This window comes from Capricornis sumatraensis, chromosome 4 (assembly GCF_032405125.1).
Source record: "Capricornis sumatraensis isolate serow.1 chromosome 4, serow.2, whole genome shotgun sequence".
Classification (NCBI taxonomy): domain Eukaryota; kingdom Metazoa; phylum Chordata; class Mammalia; order Artiodactyla; family Bovidae; genus Capricornis; species Capricornis sumatraensis.
In genome coordinates this window covers 30,949,165-30,970,271 of record NC_091072.1, presented here as the reverse complement: position 1 = coordinate 30,970,271, position 21,107 = coordinate 30,949,165, and positions in this window count along the sequence as shown.

Sequence of the window (21,107 nt, the reverse complement as noted above, 5' to 3'; positions counted from 1 at the left end):
ATGACTAGGTTCTAGACCCTGTTCTCCATACTGTCCATCCTGTCTTACTTAATGTGCACACGACCCCACCAGATGGTTGCTCCTACTTCTCTCCCCATTTTGCAGATGGGAAGACTGAAGCCCAAAGGTGTTAAGGAGAGCACAGGCTGATAAGTTTAGGAAGCAGAGGAATCAAAGGTTAAACCTAGGCTGTCGGTCCCCATGACTGCAGCTGTTAACAAAGAGGAACCTTAATGTTTTGCCAAAGGTGAGAATCAGAGAGCAGGAGGTCATTTCACTTATGCACAGAGATCTTCTCTGCGCGGTTTGTTCTCAGGCAAGAGTTAAACCATCTTGGATATAAATATAAAATTACCATGTGGAAATACAGCATAAGAAAGAGGGAACTACCTGAAGAGTTCAGTTACATTCATGGATGGTACTCTGATGTATGATATTGGAGAAGAACTGGGTCACATTAGGAAAAAAATGGGAAGGGAGTCACAAATATGGCAAAGATGTTAAAGTGGTAGCATTAGTCGTGATTCGCGCCCCCTCCCCAATAGCTGTTTAGGGAAAAAAGATACAAACGGCAAAGTTAAAACCATCTGTAAAGTGAGGGAGTGAGTCGAAAAATGCAGCTTTGGGGTCAACTGTTAGAACCTACTAATGATAATCAAAACAGCTGATGTTCATTAGCGGGTCAGCTCTGGACATCTCACCCAGCACCCATGATGGCACATCAGAGTCCCAGGGGCCCAAAGAGGGGGCTTCTTCTGGTGTAAAGATGGGGAATTCAAGGGCTAGGAAAAACTCCTCGTTCTCTCTTCCTGGAATAAACTCAGTCCCTTTACCTGGCCATTCCCAAACTAGAGCGAGACCTTCCTGTCAGTCTATCTCAGCAGACCCTGATTTTTCCTCCATAAAATTTACTGTAAGTTGTAATTACAAGCAAAAGCATTTCTGTTTATTTTCAACATAAAATCTTGTGCAGACAGAAACAAAGCTATACTCAGAACCAAAAAAATGAACCCCAGAAACAGTCTGGCCACAGTCGTACATAGAGCAACCAGTTTGTGAATTTTCCAGCATTATCACTGAAAGGCATGTGTCCTAGGAAACCCCAAAGTAACTTGGTTGTTGTGCTGTGGTCAGTCACGTCTGACTCTGTGACGCCGTGGACTGTGGCCTGCCAGGCTCCTCTGTCCATGGGATTCTCCAGGCAAGAATATTGGAGTGCATTGCTAATACTGGAGTGCCCTGCTCCAGGGACTCTTCCCCATCCAGGGATAGAACATGCGTCTCCTCTGTGTCCTGCATTGCAGGCCGACTGTTTACGTTGAGCCACCGTGGAAGCCCAAGTAACTTTACCATTCTGTTTATCTTTGCTGCAAGATCACTGCTGGTACATACAGGCAACTCTGTGACCCCTAAGAAGAGAGGATCCCTCCTTTTGGTAGACCAACTGGAAAAGCATTTTCCTTCTCCCACGCTGGTGGAAGGTGGTCAGAAGCTGGGCCAGGCAGTTTGGTGATCGGCATGGAATTTAACCCAACCTGAGGCCTGTGCAAGGCATAAACACACATGATGGCCTTGCTTTGCAGGCATCACAAACTTCATAGCCAAGGGCCCTAACCCATGGCTAGGTTTATTTGCCCTATTTTAAATATATTTTAATTAGCTATTTTGAATTCAGGAGGCCCAATCTAAAAATACAGATTTTGGACTTTTCTTGAAAGACCTGGTAATATTCCACTCTTCTCCCATGGCAACAACAGGCTGGAGTCAAGCCGTGCTGCTAACTTCTTGCTCTGCAGACCTGTGTGCTCCCCATCACCCCAGCGGTCTCGGACTCAGAGACCCAGTAGAAAGTGTCCTTCCTTAATGCTTTGTATTGCCTTTCCTAAAGTCAACCAGCTTCATTCATATTGTGACTGCCAAGCCACTATATGCTTTTAAGCGTCCAGTCCTTGTTACCATCTGTCTCTCCTTTGATCATGCGGCTTCCCGGGTGGCTCAGATGGTAAAGCGTCTGCCTGCTCTGCAGGAGACCTGGTTCGATCCCTGGGTCGGGAAGATCCCCTGGAGAAGGAAATGGCAACCCACTCCAGTACTCTTACCTGGAAAATTCCATGGATGGAGGAGCCTGGTGGGCTACAGTCTGTGGGGTCACAAAGAGTCAGACATGACTGAGTGACTTCACTTTCTTTTCTTTTCTCCTTTGATCACAAGGTGACACACCGCAGCAAGTTCAAACCGTACAGCGTCTTGGTTCTTGGTTGGAAGACAAAATGCAAGAGCATCTCTCTGAGTCCTACTGTATTTCACTGTTTACTATCTGCTGTTAGTAGTACCAGACCAGGGCTTCCCAGGTGGCTCAGTGGTAAAGATTCTGCATGTCAATGCAGGAGCTGCAGGGACACAGGTTCGATCCCTGGGTCGGGAAGATCCCTCCTCTGTGGAGGAAGAAATGGCAGGCCCACTCAGCATTCTTGCCTGTATAATCCCATGGACAGAGGAACCCGGTGCGCTACATTTCTTAGGGTTGCAGAAGAGTCAGACACGACTGAAGTGACTGAGCACGCATGCACGCACGCACGCACGCACGTAGGGCTAAACCAAACCTCACAATAGCATGGGGTTACCTTGAATGTTGCATTTCTGGGCTTCGTATTGTTTGCAGTCTCACACTGTTCACATCTTTAGGGTGATGGTGGCTTGAAGAAAGGATAATGGATTTGCATTGTGTGTAGATTTCAGGGAGAGTTAGGTTTCTAGGAGGATACTGTTCTTGAGCTATTTTTAGGGGAGGGTGAAGGAACCCAGGAGCCAGATGACTATTTCAGACTGAGGGGCTGGGACAAGGAGGGACAAACTGTGCTCAGGGTGAGGATGGAGAGCCACTGCCTGGCACTCCTGAGGACGTTCTGGGTTGTGTCTTTCTCTTCTTCCCTACAGAAGCTGGACCTATTTGTGATGCACGTCTCCTACAAGCGCTCAGCCAGAAAGGTTTGCTGAAATAAAGGCCATCTGTCCTCATGGCTGAATGCCAACTTGTAGGGCTCTCCCAAGGAATATGAAACAAGAAAATGAATTCATTCTAGAGAAGGCAGACCTGACTTTGATCCCCTGTGGGGTTGGACACTCCCTGGTTTTCAGTAGATGTCCAGAAGCCAGCGAGGTCAGGCTTGCCAGTTTTCCAGAACTGCCAGGAGAGTACAAGCCTTCCAGAAGCCACTGAGTATGTGAAGGTGTCTATCTCTCTCTCTTTTTTAAATCAAATACAGATATAGCAGATAAAGATGGCGGAGGAATAGGACGGGAAGACCACTTTCTCCCTCACAAATTCCTCAAAAGAACATTTCAACGCTGAGCAAACTCCACAGAACAACCTCTGTAGGCTGGCAGAGGACAGCAGGCAACCAGAAAAGCAGACCATTGTCTTCAAAAACAGGTAGGAAAAAATATAAACGACGAAAAAGGAGACAAAGGAGGTGGGGAGGGAACTCCGTCCCGGGAAGGGAAGCCCGTCCCGGGAAGGGAATTTTAAGAAGAGAGGTTTCCAAACACCAGGAAACACTCTCCCTGCCGAGTCTGTGGCGAGTCTTGGAAACCCAGAGGGCAACATAACAGGAAGGAAAAGTAAAGAAATAATTAAAACCAAGAGATTACAAGCCCAACAGTAACTCCCCCAGCGGAAAAGCAGCACAGACGCCTGCATCCGCCATTGGGAAGTGGGGGCAGGGCAGGGACGCGCGGGAGGTGCGGGCTGCAGTGCTTTGTAAGAATCGGGCAGGAACGCCCCACGCGCAACCAGAACGATCTAACTTGCGCTAGCAAACCAGACTGTGGGATAGCTACCGCACGAAAAGCTCGAACATAAGACGCCGCCAGGACCGAGCACAGAACAAAGGACGGAACGGAAAAAGCCGGCTGCAGACCATCCCCCGCCGGGGACAGGCAGCCAGAGCCGTAAGGACTGGAAAGGGGCAATTGCAGACCCGGAGAGACTTTACTTACCTAACTGCAAGCGGGCTTCTTTGCTAAGACTTCTGGGGGTGCTGGACAGTCACAATCTGCCTCACGGGGAACGCCAGCGGTCCACCCAGAAAGTTGAGCAGCAGCGACAGAAAAGGTGACAAGCCGCGGCGATCACGCTCGCCAAACTCCTGAGCTACTCGGACCTGGGAAGGGCACAAAGCGCAGTTCCAGCCGAATCTGTGCCTCTGAGGGCTGCCTGAGCGCCAAACCTGAGCGGCTTGGACCGGGAAGTGCACGCAGCCTAGGGCCGGCCCCAGACGGTTCCCGGCTGTGCATCGTAGAGCCGGAGCGGTTTGTGCGCCGCGAGAAGGGACAGGTCAAGCGGGGCTGTGACACTGTGAGCACACGACAGCGCTATTTGTTTGCAGCATCCCCCCTCCCCACAGCGCGACTGAACTAGTGAGCCTGAAAAACCAGCAAACGGAAGAAGTTAAACAGAGGGAGCCACCTTGGAAGTGATCCCACACGGCCCAAAACATCAGAGAAGAGCCAGATATATTTTTACTATTTTAAAAATCATTCCTTTTCTTTTTTCTTTTCTTTTTTTTTTCTAACCTTTTTTTTAATTGTTAAGTCTTCTATTTCTCCTCTAATTTTTATTACTATAACCTATTATTACTATTTTTAAAAAAAAAAGACTTTTTTTTTTTTTTTAAGGCAAACACCATATATAGCCTTTGGATGGTTGTTGGTGGGGTTTTTTTTGTTTGTTTGTTTGTTTTTGTTTGTTTGTTTTTTTAATAATTCTTGGTTTTTTTTTTCTTTCTTTCTTTCCTGCTTTTTCCTTCTGCTTCTTTTCTTTAATGTTGTATTTTTGAAAATCCAACCTCTACTCTAGATTTTTAACCTTTGCTCTTAGGTTTTTGTTGTCAATTATGTTCATTTAAAAACCCAAACTTCACTACCCAAGTTTACCTGAGAGCGAGATTACTGGCTTGACCACTCTCTTCTCCTATGGACTCTCCTTTTTCTCCACCAGGTGGCCTCTGTCTCTTTTCTCCCCCATCTCTTCTCTATCCAACTCTGTGAATCTCTGTGTGTTCCAGACAGTGGAGAACACCTAAGGAACTGGTTACTGGCAGGATTTGTCTCTCTCCTTCTCATTCCTCTCTCTTATCCTCCTGGTCACCTCTGTCTACCTCCTCCCTCTCCTCTTCCCTGTATAACTCCGTAAATACCTCTGAGCGGGCCAGACTATAGAGCGCACATAAGGAAGTGACTACTGCCTAGCTTGCTCTCGCCTCTTTTGATCTCACCGCATCTCATTCCAGTTACCTCTAACTACCCCCTCCATCTTCTCTTCTCCTTGTAACTCAGTGAACCTCTCTGAGTGTCCCTCAATGTGGAGAAACTTTTCATCTTTAACCTAGATGTTTTATCATCGGTGCTGTATAGATGGAGAAGTCTAGAGGCTACTGTAAAAACTGAAGACCAGAAGCAGGAGGCTTAAATACAAAGCCTGAAAACATTAGAGAACTCTTGAATTCAGGGAACATTAAGCAATAGGAGCTCATCAAATGCCTTCATACTTACACTGAAACCAAGCTCCACCCAAGGGCCAACAAGTTCCAAAACAAGACATATCACTCAAATTCTCCAGCAACACAGGAACACTCCCCTGAGCTTGAATATACAGGCAGCTCAAAATTATTCCAAAACCTTTGATGTCTCATAACCCATCACTGGTCACTCCACTGCACTCCAGAGAGAAGAAACCCAGCTCCACCCACCAGAACTCCAACACAAGCCTCCCTAACCAGGAAACCTTGACAAGCCACTGATAGAACCCCACCCACAGTGAGGAAGCTCCATAATAAAGAGAACTCCACAAATTACCAGAATATAAAAAGACAACCCCAAACGCAGCAATATAACCAAGATGAAGAGACAGAGGAATACTCAGCAGGTAAAGGAACAGGAGAGTTGCCCACCAAACCAAACAAAAGAGGAAGAAGTAGGGAATCTACCTGAGAAGGAATTCCGAATATTGATAGTGAAAATGATCCAAAATCTTGAAATCAAAATGGAATCACAGATAAATAGCCTAGAGACAAGGATTGAGAAGATGCAAGAAAGGTTTAACAAGGACCTAGAAGAAATAAAAAAGAGTCAAAATATAATGAATAACGCAATAAATGAGATCAGAAACACTCTGGAGGCAACAAATAGTAGAATAACGGAGGCAGAAGATAGGATTAGTGAAATAGAAGATAGAATGGTAGAAATAAATGAATCAGAGAGGAAACAAGAAATACGAATTAAAAGAAACGAGGACAATCTCAGAGACCTCCAGGACAATATGAAACGCTCCAACATTCGAATTATAGGAGTCCCAGAAGAAGAAGACAGAAAGAAAGATCATGAGAAAATCCTTGAGGAGATAATAGTTGAAAACTTCCCTAAAATGGGGAAGGAAATAATCACCCAAGTCCAAGAAACACAGAGAGTTCCAAATAGGATAAACCCAAGGCGAAACACCCCAAGACACATATTAATTAAATTAACAAAGGTCAAACACAAAGAACAAATATTAAAAGCAGCAAGGGAAAAACAACAAATAACACACAAGGGGATTCCCATAAGGATAACAGCTGATCTTTCAATAGAAACTCTTCAGGCCAGGAGGGAATGGCAAGACATACTTAAAGTGATGAAAGACAATAACCTACAGCCCAGATTACTGTACCCAGCAAGGATCTCATTCAAATACGAAGGAGAAATCAAAAGCTTTACAGACAAGCAAAAGCTGAGAGAATTCAGCACCACCAAACCAGCTCTCCAACAAATTCTAAAGGATATTCTCTAGACAGGAAACCGAAAAGGGTGTATAAACCCGAACCCAAAACAATAAAGTAAATGGTAACGGGATCATACTTATCAATAATTACCTTAAACGTAAATGGGTTGAACGCCCCAACCAAAAGGCAAAGACTGGCCGAATGGATACAAAAACAAGACCCCTCTATATGCTGCTTACAAGAGACCCACCCAAAACAAGGGACACATATAGACTGAAAGTGAAGGGCTGGAATAAGATATTCCACGCAAATAGAGACCAAAAGAAAGCAGGAGTGGCAATACTCATATCTGATAAAATAGACTTTAAAACAAAGGCTGTGAAAAGAGACAAAGAAGGCCACTACATAATGATCAAAGGATCAATCCAAGAAGAAGATATAACAATTATAAATATATATGCACCCAATATAGGAGCACCGCAATATGTAAGACAAATGCTAACAAGTATGAAAGGGGAAATCAACAATAACACAATAATAGTGGGAGACTTTAATACCCCACTCACACCTATGGACAGATCAACTAAACAGAAAATTAACAAAGAAACGCAAACTTTAAATGATACATTAGATCAATTAGACCTAATTGATATCTATAGGACATTTCACCCCAAAACAATGAATTTCACCTTTTTTTCAAGTGCTCATGGAACCTTCTCCAGGATAGATCACATCCTGGGCCATAAATCTAAACTTGATAAATTCAAAAAAATCGAAATCATTCCAAGCATCTTTTCTGACCATAATGCATTAAGATTAGATCTCAATTACAGGAGAAAAACTACTAAAAATTCCAACATATGGAGGTTGAACAACACACTTCTGAATAACCAACAAATCACAGAAGAAATCAAAAAAGAAATCAAAATATGCATAGAAACTAATGAAAATGAAAACACAACAACCCAAAACCTGTGGGACACTATAAAAGCAGTGCTAAGAGGAAAGTTCATAGCAATACAGGCATACCTCAAGAAACAAGAAAAAAGTCAAATAAATAACCTAACTCTACAACTAAAGCAACTAGAAAAGGAAGAATTGGAGAACCCCAGAGTTAGTAGAAGGAAAGAAATCTTAAAAATTAGGGCAGAAATAAATGCTAAAGAAACAAAAGAGACCATAGCAAAAATCAACAAGGCCAAAAGCTGGTTCTTTGAAAGGATAAATAAAATTGACAAACCACTAGCCAGACTCATCAAGAAGCAAAGAGAGAAAAATCAAATCAATAAAATTAGAAATGAAAATGGAGCGATCACAACAGACAACACAGAAATACAAAAGATCATAAGAGACTACTATCAGCAGTTGTATGCCAATAAAATGGACAATGTGGAAGAAATGGACAAATTCTTAGAAAAGTACAATTTTCCAAAACTGAACCAGGAAGAAATAGAAAATCTTAACAGACCCATCACCAGCACGGAAATTGAAACTGTAATCAGAAATCTTCCAGCAAACAAAAGCCCAGGTCCAGACGGCTTCACAGCTGAATTCTACCAAAAATTTCGAGAAGAGCTAACACCTATCCTACTCAAACTCTTCCAGAAAATTGCAGAGGAAGGTAAACTTCCAAACTCATTCTATGAGGCCACCATCACCCTAATACCAAAACCTGACAAAGATGTCACAAAAAAAGAAAACTACAGGCCAATATCACTGATGAACATAGATACAAAAATCCTCAACAAAATTCTAGCAATCAGAATCCAACAACATATTAAAAAGATCATACACCATGACCAAGTGGGCTTTATCCCAGGGATGCAAGGATTCTTCAATATCCGCAAATCAATCAATGTAATTCACCACATTAACAAATTGAAAAATAAAAACCATATGATTATCTCAATAGATGCAGAGAAGGCCTTTGACAAAATTCAACATCCATTTATGATAAAAACTCTCCAGAAAGCAGGAATAGAAGGAACATACCTCAACATAATAAAAGCTATATATGACAAACCCACAGCAAACATTATCCTTAATGGTGAAAAATTGAAAGCATTTCCCCTAAAGTCAGGAACAAGACAAGGGTGTCCACTTTCACCGCTACTATTCAACATAGTTCTGGAAGTTTTGGCCACAGCAATCAGAGCAGAAAAAGAAATAAAAGGAATCCAAATTGGAAAAGAAGAAGTAAAACTCTCACTGTTTGCAGATGACATGATCCTCTACATGGAAAACCCTAAAGACTCCACCAGAAAATTACTAGAGCTCATCAATGAATATAGTAAAGTTGCAGGATATAAAATCAACACACAGAAATCCCTTGCATTCCTATACACTAATAATCAGAAAGTAGAAAAAGAAATTAAGGAAACAATTCCATTCACCATTGCAACAAAAAGAATAAAATACTTAGGAATATATCTACCCAAAGAAACTAAAGACCTATATATAGAAAACTATAAAACACTGATGAAAGAAATCAAAGAGGACACTAATAGATGGAGAAATATACCATGTTCATGGGTTGGAAGAATCAATATAGTGAAAATGAGTATACTACCCAAAGCAATTTACAAATTCAATGCAATCCCTATCAAGCTACCAGCCATATTTTTCACAGAACTAGAACAAATAATTTCAAGATTTGTATGGAAATACAAAAAACCTCGAATAGCCAAAGCAATCTTGAGAAAGAAGAATGGAACTGGAGGAATCAACTTGCCTGACTTCAGGCTCTACTACAAAGCCACAGTCATCAAAACAGTATGGTACTGGCACAAAGACAGACATATAGATCAATGGAACAAAATAGAAAGCCCAGAGATAAATCCACACACATATGGACACCTTATCTTTGATAAAGGAGGCAAGAATATACAATGGAGTAAAGACAATCTCTTTAACAAGTGGTGCTGGGAAAACTGGTCAACCACTTGTAAAAGAATGAAACTAGATCACTTTCTAACACCGCACACAAAAATAAACTCAAAATGGATTAAAGATCTAAATGTAAGACCAGAAACTATAAAACTCCTAGAGGAGAATATAGGCAAAACACTCTCAGACATAAATCACAGCAGGATCCTCTATGATCCACCTCCCAGAATTCTGGAAATAAAAGCAAAAATAAACAAATGGGATCTAATTAAAATTAAAAGCTTCTGCACAACAAAGGAAAATATACACAAGGTGAAAAGACAGCCTTCTGAATGGGAGAAAATAATAGCAAATGAAGCAACTGACAAACAACTAATCTCAAAAATATACAAGCAACTTATGCAGCTCAATTCCAGAAAAATAAACGACCCAATCAAAAAATGGGCCAAAGAACTAAATAGACATTTCTCCAAAGAAGACATACGGATGGCTAACAAACACATGAAAAGATGCTCAACATCACTCATTATCAGAGAAATGCAAATCAAAACCACAATGAGGTATCTCTTCACACCAGTCAGAATGGCTGCGATCCAAAAATCTGCAAGCAATAAATGCTGGAGAGGGTGTGGAGAAAAGGGAACCCTCCTACACTGTTGGTGGGAATGCAAACTAGTACAGCCACTATGGAGAACAGTGTGGAGATTCCTTAAAAAATTGCAAATAGAACTACCTTATGACCCAGCAATCCCACTGCTGGGTATACACACCAAGGAAACCAGAATTGAAAGAGACACATGTACCCCAATGTTCATCGCAGCACTGTTTATAATAGCCAGGACATGGAAACAACCTAGATGTCCATCAACAGATGAATGGATAAGAAAGCTGTGGTACATGTACACAATGGAGTATTACTCAGCCGTTAAAAAGAATTCATTTGAATCAGTTCTGATGAGATGGATGAAACTGGAGCCGATTATACAGAGTGAAGTAAGCCAGAAAGAAAAACACCAATACAGTATACTAACACATATATATGGAATTTAGAAAGATGGCAATGACGACCCTGTATGCAAGACAGGAAAAAAGACACAGCTGTGTATAACGGACTTTTGGACTCAGAGAGAGAGGGAGAGGGCGGGATGATTTGGGAGAATGGCATTCTATCATGTATACTATCATGTAAGAATTGAATCGCCAGTCTATGTCTGACGCAGGATACAGCATGCTTGGGGCTGGTGCATGGGGATGACCCACAGAGATGTTATGGGGAGGGAGGTGGGAGGGGGTTTCATGTTTGGGAACACATGTAAGAATTAAAGATTTTAAAATTTAAAAAAAAATTAAAAAAAAAATAAATCAAATACATATTTAATTAAGCAATATTACCCAAACAAAATGTAAGCACATGTTCAATTATCATGTTCCATATTTCAAAGAAGAGGCATTAAGGATTTATGGTTTATTTACAAACATATCTAGGATGCTGAGTTTAAAGGATTGATCCTTTTAAGAGACTGCACCTCTTAATATGCTCCTCTTCCTATCTGTCTCATGGATTACTTTTCAAGCAGTTGGTGTTTTACTATAAAGAAAGGTGCAGCAAATTCAGACCCAAAGAACAAAGTCATCATAGCTAGTAACCTCCACTTGTTTTCCACTGAAAATGGTATATTCTTCCCTGGCCCCTCCTCATAGTGGCTCCGACGAACCACAGAGGTTGTGAACCCCTGGATGCTCTGTCCCAACATAGCGCTGTTGGACGCTCTACAAAAGATCCAGAGACCGGAGGCAGAAGAAACGGTGGCTGCAAACCCACCACTCCTTGCCTCACGACCTTGCTCCTCTAACTGCCAAGGTGTCTCTCTTTGAATCAAGGAAGAAGCTTGCTGGTCAGCACGGTGCATTGGGCAGGTACTTGGAGGAACCAAAAGGCTGTCTATTTGTGATGCTTGAAAGACACAGGCCTGGGCAAGTGACAGGCGATCTGGAGTGAATGGATCCACTGTAAAATGGGAATGAAAACACTGTGTGGAGATGGACAGGGCTGCGACTCACTGGGCATAAAGGTCAGTTATGAAGGAGAAGCTTTGATGTGCGGGTAAGTAGAGAAATGGGACCACTGAGGTGGAAACAGATGGGAGGTCAAAGAAGGGATTTTCTCGTTTGAGAGGAGAGAGAACACGCTTGTTGGCAAAAGGGAAGGATCTAGTAGACAGCAACTGATGCTGCAGGGAGAAAGGGGTGACGGCAGTGTCCTGGAGAGCGTGAGAGGCAACGGGATTTAGAACCTACGAGGGGAGGTGAGCCTTGGCTAGGATGAGGATCTTTTTACTTGGTGCAGCAGTGAACACAGGTGGACCTGAGTACAGCTGCAACCCGGGTCACATGACGGTGGGAGATGTGTTACCTTAAGCAAGTGGTCTCCCCCCAGACTGAGGAGTGGCATTTAATCAACGTGGAACTTAGGACATGGGCAGGTGGGAGGAGGGGGAAGGGAAGTGGGAAATTGTGAGGTTTCCTAGGAGCATTTGGTTCAGTGGTAAAGAATATGCCCGCCAAGCAGGAGATGCAAGAGACATAGGTTCGATCCCTGGGTTGGGAAGATCCCTGGAGGAGGAAATGGGAACACACTCCAGTAAGCTTGCCTGGGAAATCCCATGGACAGAGGAGCCTGGCGGGCTCCAGTCCATGGGGTGGCAAAGATTTGGACACGACTTAGTGACTAAACAACAAGAATAAAGTAGCACGTGGGCACTGAGTGTCCTAAAGCAAAGAGGAGGGACAGAGGGAGGGGGGCCCCAGGGGGGAAACACATTTCTCTCTCTGTGGTTTTATTGAGGCTGCCTACACTAGTGCTGAGCTGATGAATAGTCCTGGAATCTTTGACATGAGTGCCCACAGACTGCCTCTTCCTGATCTAAACTGGAAATCCTCTCTGAAACCAACTTCTGCTGAGTTATCAATGAAGATCAAGAAAGAATAATCCTCAGTGGGGAGAGAAGTTAAGACAAGTGCTGGGGAACCTACCTCGTCCCCATGGCCCAGGGAGGAGGGTCAGAGTCCATGTTACCTGGGAATGACTCAGATTCCAGCATGCCTCTGCAGCTGGGCCTGGGACTGGGGCCTCAGGGAGACGCCGGACAGGCCTTGCCGACTGAACACTGTCACTCAGCAGTTCTTTCACTGATCGATGAAACCACACGTAGGGAAGAGACATTATTGAAGGGTGAGATTAGGGAAAGCGGAGCAAGAAATGCTAAACTGATCATTGGAATGCTTTGGAATGACTTTCTCCTTTTGCCAGCAGAATCGCTATGTGGGCTGCAAAACGGAGTATATTTCTGTTTTTTAATCACTGACTCAGTCTAGTAGTAAAGTAGGGATTCTGCCGTAAAGCTTGATGTGGTCAGAATGACTCAGAGGGGCAGCTCAGGTAGGAAGCAGTGGGACTCGAATTTGGCAGCTTGTTAAAGACACAGGAAGCTTAAATAGGACTTCCCTGGTGGCTCAGACGGTAGAGTGTCTGTCTACAATGCTGGAGACCAGGGTTCAATCCCTGATTTGAGAAGATCCCTTGGAGAAGGAAATGGCAATCCTCTCTAGTACTATTGCCTGGAAAATCCCATGGACAGAGGAGCCTGATAGGCTACAGTCCATGGGGTCACAAAGAGTCGGAGACGACTGAGCAACTTCACTTTCACCAGACACAGGAAGCTTAAATAACATGCACGATTCTGTTCTAAATGCGAAGGAAAGTAAAAATGTCAAGCAAGGATCCATTTGTTGACAATGCAAGTGGTAGAAAGTGTTTCTCGCCATCTCTTAATGAACTGTAGGACTCTATTGGATAAACTGTATCAGAATAAAGCACCCTGGACATGCTCTGGTTGGCTGGTTTGTTAGAATTCACTCCTATTGACTTTCTGTATCTTTGGTCTCATTTAAGCACTGTTCTGGTTAAATACAGGATTATTTGATCAGATTCCATTGCAGTCCTCACAGGCATTCAAGGCAAGCCGCAATTTAGGATTTGGAAAAGTGGTTTACAATTTTTTTTAGAAAATAGAACTCACAGAACATTTTCTATCACAGCCCAGTGTGTAAATACTCACTGGTTCTAAAGCAAGCTGGAAATGTCCCACAGACCATTATCTACTCTTAGAATGTATATTGTATTCTGATCTATTCTATTCTGTTCATTAAAAAAATCTGTTGGAAGTCTACAAAATTGAATTTATACCCACTCATGCATTGGGTTGTGAACCAGTTGAAAGAAACATAGGTCTGGAAAAATGTATTGGTCAAAGTAAATCAAACCAAACAAACATATAGATATCAAGACCAGAGTAGCAATTACCAGGGTGGCAGGGGTCTCGGGTGGGGAGGGCAGAATGGGTCAAGGTCTCCACTGTATGGTGATGGATGCAAGCAAACTGAATTTCTGGTGGTGACTAGGCTGTAGGGTATACAATTTGCATGATTTTCCTTAAGAACTTCAGCAAAAGCTTGGTTTTTTTTTTTCTTTTAAAAAATCAAGTGGCAAGTTCATTGAGATTCAGTTCAGTTTCTCTGTCCTGTCTGACTCTTTGCCAGCCCATGGACTGCAGCACCCCAGGCTTCCCTGTCCATCACCAACTCGCAGACCTTGCTCAAACTCACGTCATCAAGTTGGTGATGCCATCCAACCATCTCGTCCTCTGTCATCCCCTTCTCCTCCCACCTTTAATCTTTCCCAGCATCAGGGTCTTTTCAAATGAGTCAGTTCTTTGCATCAGGTGGCCAAAGGATTGGAGCTTCAGCTTCAGCATCAGTCCTTTCAATGAATATTCACGACTGATTTCCTTTAGGATGGACTGGTTTGATCTCTTTGCAGTCCAAGGGACTCTTAAGAGTTTTCTCCAACACCACAGTTCAAAAGCATCAATTCTTCAGCACTCAGCTTTCTTTATAGTCCAACTCTCACATCCATACATGACCACTGGAAAAACTATAGTTTTGACTAGATGGACCTCTGTTGGCAAAGTAATGTCTCTGCTTTTAATATGCTGTCTAGGTTTGTCATAGCTTTTCTTCCAAGGAGCAAATGTCTTTTAATTTCATGGCTGCAGTCACCATCTGCAGTGATTTTGGAGCCCCCCAAAATAAAGTCTCTCACTATTTCCATTGTTTCCTCATCTATTTGCCTTGAAGTAATGGGACTGGATGCCATGATCTTAGTTTTTTGAATGTTGAGTTTTAAGCCAAATTTTCCACTCTGCTCTTCAGTTCTTCTTCACTTTCTGCTACAGGGTGGTGTCATCTGCATATCTGAAGTTATTGATCTTTCTCCCGGCAATCTTGATTCCAGCTTGTGCTTCAGCCAGCCTGGCGTTTTGCATGGTGTACTCTGCATATACATTAAATAAGCAGGGTGTCAATATACAGCTTTGACGTGTACTCCTTTCCCAGTTTGGAACCAGTCCAATGTTCCATGTCCAATTCTAACTATTGCTTCTTGACCTGCATACAGATTTCTCAGGAGGCAAGTAATGTGGTCTGATATTTCCATCTCTTGAAGAATTTAAGACAGTTTGTTGTGATCCACACTGTCAAAGGATTTGCTGTAGTCAATAAAGCAGAAGTAGATATTTTTATGGAATTCTCTTGATTTTTCTATGATCCAATGGATGTTGGCAATTTGATCTCTGGTTCCTCTGCCTTTTCTAAATCCAGCTTGAACATCTGGAAGTTCACGGTTCACGTACTGTTGAAGCCTGGCTTCATTTTGAGCATTACTTTGCTAGTGTGTGAGATGAGTGCAATTGTGTGGTAATTTGAACATTCTTTGGCATTGCCTTTCTTTGGGATAGAAATGAAAACTGACCTTTTCCAGTCCTCTGGCCACTGCTGAGTTTTCCAGATCATCCAGAGCACTTTCACAGCATCATCTTTTAGGATTTGAAATAGCTCAACTGGAATTCCATCACCTCCACTAGCTTTGTTCGCAGTGATGCTTTCTAAGGCCCACTTGACTTCACATTCCAGGATGTCTGGCTCTAGGTGAGTGATCACACCATCGTCATCTGGGTCATGAAGATCTTTTTTGCATAGTTCTTCTGTGTATTCCTGCCCCTTCTTCTTAATAGCTTCTGCTTCTGTTAGGTTCATACCATTTCCTTTATTTTGCCCATCTTTGCATGAAATGTTCTCTTAGTGTCTCTAATTTTCTTGAAGAGATCTCTAGTCTTTCCCATTCTATTGTTTTCCTCTATTTCTTTGCATTGATCACTGAGGAAGGCTTTCTTATCTCTCCTTGCTGTTCTTTGGAACTCTGCATTCAGATGGGTATATCTTTCCTTTTCTTTTATGCCTCTAACTTCTCTTCTTTTCTCAGCTACTTGTAAGGCCTCCTCAGACAACCATTTTTCCTTTTTGCATTTCTTTTTCTTGGGGATGGTCTTGATCACTACCTCCTGTACAGTGTCATGAACCTCCATCCATAGTTTTTCAGGCACTCTGTCTATCAGATCTAATCCCTTGAATCTATTTGTCACTTCCACTGTATAATCATAACGGATTGATTTAGGTCATACCTGAATGGTCTAGTGGTTTTCCCTACTTTATTCAATTTAAATCTGAACTTGGCAATAAGGAGTTCATTGAAGCAATAAGGAGTTCATTCAAGCCAGAGTCAGCTCCTGGTCTTGTTTTTTTTTTTTTTTTTGCTGGCTGTATAGAGCTTCTCCATCTTTGGCTGCAAAGAATATAATCAATCTGATTTTGGTATTGACCATCTGGTGATGTCCATGTGTAGAGTCTTCTCTTGTGTTGTTGAAAGAGGGTGTTTTCTATGACCAGTGTGTTCTCTTGGCAAAACTCTGTTAGCCTTTTCCCTGCTTCATTCTGTACTCCAAGGCCAAATTTGCCTGTTACTCTGGATATCTCTTGACTTCCTACGTTTGCATTCCAGTCCCCTATGATGAAAAGGACATCTTTTTCGGTGTTAGTTCTAGAAGGTCTTGTAGGTCTTCATAGAATCATTCAACTTCAGCTTCTTCAGCATTAGTGGTTGGGGTATATACTTGGATTACTGTGGTATTGAATGGTTTGCCTTGGAAATGAACAGAGATCATTCTGTCGTTTTTGAGATTGCACCCACGTACTGCATTTTGGATTCTTTTGTTGACCATGATGGCTACTCCATTTCTTCTAAGGGATTCTTGCCCACAGTAGTAGATATAATGGTCATCTGAATTAAATTTGCCCATTCCAGTCCATTTTAATTCACTGATTCCTAAAACATTGATGTTCACTCTTGCCATCTCCTGTTTGACCACTTGCAATTTACCTTGATTCATGGACCTAGCATTCCAGGTTCCTATGCAATATTGGAATCACTGAGATTGCCTTACATTTATAGGATAATTTAGGGAGAATTGGTATTTCAAAAACCAAATTTATTTCAGTTGCTCAGGTCAAAAGCTTTGGAGTCCTTACTGATGCATGTCTATTCATTTCTCCTACATCCTTCATCCGATCTGTGAGCAAGCCCTGTGGCAGTTCTCTCAACGCACATCCAGAAGCTGATCACTGCTCACCCACCTCCACCCCCTCATCCTAGTTCAAGCCATTGATATCTCCATCCACATTTCTGCAGGCTTCCCTCCTGGCTCAGTTGGTAAAGAATCTGCCTGCAATGCAGGAGTCCCAGGTTCGATCCCCACTTGAGGAAGATCCCCTGGGGAAGGAAATGGCCAGCCTCTCCAGTGCTCTTGCCTGTAGAATTCCATGGACAGAGGAGCAGGAAAGGCTGTAGTCCATGGAATCGTGAAGAGTTGGACATGATTGTGCAACTAGCTTCCACTTTCACTTTTCCACATTTCTGCAGCAGCTTCCCCACTGGTCACTCCCTGCCTGCCTTCCAGCTTCAGTTCATTCCCAACACTAAAGCCGCAATACACAGTTCAAACAAAAGTCATCCTGTCTCACTCCTCAGCTCAGAGCCCTCTATGTGATGGAGTATTATTCAGTCATGAAAAAGAGGAAATCCCACCATTTACAACAACACAGATAGAATTGAGGGCATTGTGCTAAATGACATGCCAGGTAGACTAAGACAACTATGGTGTGGTGTGTATGTGGAATCTGAAAAACTCGAATGCACAGAAGCACATGGTAGATTGGTGGCTGCTGGGGGCTGGAGGGTTGGGAAAATGGGGAGATGCTGGTCCAAGGGACAAAGTTCCAGCTATGAGATGAATAAGTAATGTCCAGCATGGTGACTGTACTTAACAATGCTGATTTCATTCTTGAACGTTGGCAAGAGAATAGATCTTAAAATGTTTTCACCACACATAAAAATAATTATGTGAAGAGATGGAAGTGTTAAATATGTGTATATAAGTGTATATGTATTGATAAGTGTATCAAACCACAATGTTATATGTCAATTACAGCTCAATAGAGCTGGGGGGAACCCCTCTTGAGGCTGTCCACCTTACTCCGAGTGAAAAACAGACTTGGAGGAAAAGATAGAAACTAGGGGAAATTTTAACAGATGGCATTGTCAGCAATTAGTGGGAGTGAAGCTTCTCTTTTAGCAGATGGGTGGATGTTCTTGTAACCAAACTCTGATTTCTTCGTTATCATGGAGACTTTGAATAAATAACCACCACCAATTTAAAACTGTATCTTTGAGCAGCCCCTGCAAGGGAAGGAATATTTAGTGTATTCAGCACATATCGAATGAAATGGCCAACTTGTAAATCCTAGATTTAGTGATCTTCAGAGACACAGGACAGAAAGACGAAAAGGTTTCACTTAATTTCATTCACATTTGTGCTTAAAAAAAAAATCATTCTATTGGGTAGAATTTGAAAAGGGTGTGATTTTAAGAGTTCAAAGCAGACAGGGAAAAGCATATAGGAATTTATCAAGAGTTTGCTGCCACTGAAACCTCAGAAGCACTCAGATTTTCCCAGGATACAAGGTCTGAGTCTTAAGTATGTTCCTTCACCAAATGAGGTGGATAGTGACTCGGGACACTGACTGTGCTCTGTCAAAACACACACATTACCACTTTGCAGTCACAGCAGAATGAAGCGCTAGAGGACAGGATTCTTCAGTCTACACTCGGCTGGTCCCTTGCAATTCCACACAGGAAAACCTTTCTCCTTATCTCCTGGGCTCTAAATGCCGTCATCAATTAAAGCTTAAGAGGTTAATTTCTAACCACTTAATCATGAAGCAAGACATTTCTCATCTGTATCCTCTACTCTCTCACTGGGACAGTTTATTCCTTACTTTATAACTTGCATTCTCTTTTATGAAAGAAGAAAGAACTGATCATACAGAACCGTTTGTGGTTTCAAGTATCAAGAAGTGTCCCAACAGGTCCAGTCTTTGTGGGAGCCACAGAAATAGATCTTTTATAGCATCCAGAAGGACACAGAGAAATGTGCAAGGTCACTTCAAATTCCCTAGCTGCCAGTAATAACAGAGGGCTGGGACAGGGATGCTTCCTGTCTGTTTTATCACCACCATAGGTGGCTCAGACAGTAAAGAATCTGCCTGCAATATGGGAGACCTGGGTTCGATCCCCGGGTTGGGAAGATCTCCTGGAGAAGGGAATGGCTGCCCATGCCATTATTCTGGCCTGGAGAATTTCACTGACTATGTAGTCTATGTGGTTGCAAAATTGGACACGACTGAGGGCTTTCACTTTCATACTTTGATAAGCAGATTGTAATTTGTCAAAGTATGTTTTTTCTTAAAAAAATTGGCTGCACTGGGTCTTAGCTCTGGCACATGGGATCTAGTTCTCTTACTGGGGATCGAAGAACCTGGGTCCCTGGTACTGGGAGGGCAGAGAGTTAACCACTGGATCACTAGGTACAGATGGTGTTTGTCAGCAATTAGTGGGAACTTAAGGTTTTCAACTTTCACTTAACTTTTTAGACTCTAGGTATTTCTTACTCTCTCTTCAGCTCATTTAAAAAATCTTTTTTTTTTTTGGCCCAACATTTTGCAGCGTTTCTAGTTGGATGCTACATCTTGCATTTGTAAGTCTGCAGTTATAAAGCCAACAATTGTCTCTTAGGTTTATTTTGGAAACTGGATTGATATAGGAAATCCAAGAAGAAAATGATCATTCCTCTAGAAATGGTGGGAAAGTTGATAATTTTATGTTCAGTTCTTATCCGTATGAAATTAAAGCTATTAAAATTATTTATCTAATTATTTATTCAGGTATTAGCTCTTAGGTGTTCTCTTTAGTTCTTCATATAAGCTAAAACTGTTTTGCAAGGGTTTTCATATTACAAATTTACAGTCATTAAAACACCCTACTCTAAATCAAATGTTTTGCTCTTCTCCCACTATACTATGCAATGTGGCTAATTCGTCTTCAGGAATAAGGCAAAAATCAACAACGAACCTTCTTAGCACTTTGAAAGGCAGGCTCATTTTGTCTTTGAAAATTAACAGTCTTCATGTAAAATTTGTTTCATCTTTTATATGCTCTCAGCAGTGGCTTTCAAACTTGTTTCACCATTACTGACTTTAAGAAATAAATTTTACATAATACTTAAGCACTGCAGAATACCTTACATGTCATATCCACTGGTATTTTCTTTAATTCCCTAGTGTCATGGAGGGCAATTTTCCCATGGACTGGCAAGTGAGTGTGTATTGTGAATTTTATTTCTATTATCATTACATCAGCTCTACCCCCAGATCATCAGGCATTCGATCCCGAAGGTTGGGGACTCCTGCAATAGACTGTGTATCACTTATTTTGTCAAAAACACTGAAATTCAGAATCATAGATCCCCTGGTAATCCCTACCAGGTAACACTCCTTGTTCTATTTCCACAGACCTTCTGTTTGGAGGTCTGGATTGTGGGTGGGTTCAACCTTCCACAGTAGATTTGTGGTCCTATCAGCTGCCCAGAGGTTCTTCCCATTCCTTACCATCCTGGGTTGAGGGTTTTTTGGGTTTTTTTTTTGAGATGGCAGCTCAGTCAGTAAAGAATCTGCTTGCTGTGCAGGAGACTCGGGTTCAATCTCTGGGTTGGGAAGATCCCCTGGAGAAGAAAACGGCAACCCATTCCAGTATTCTTGCCTAGAGAATCCCACGGACAGAGGAGCCTGGCCGGCTATGGTCTATGGGGTTGCAAGAGTCAGACATGACTTAGCGATTATACCACCACCACCACAGCGGGGAGGAATTTAGGCTGAAACCCAAGAGTGAGATAACTTGCTATGAGTTGCAGGAGAGCACATGTATGTATACCTACATTTACCGCTCCATGCAGAACCAACGTTCAAGACAAGAACTCTTCCCCAGGGGCCCCACGAGGGCCAGGGCTCAGCCTCATGTGTGCTGTGCATGTGTGTGTCTCTCTACCCTGAGCTGATCCTGGACCTCATCTCCTGTCTTCTGGGCCCCCGAGGCTGTGAGAACTAAAGGTTTTCAAC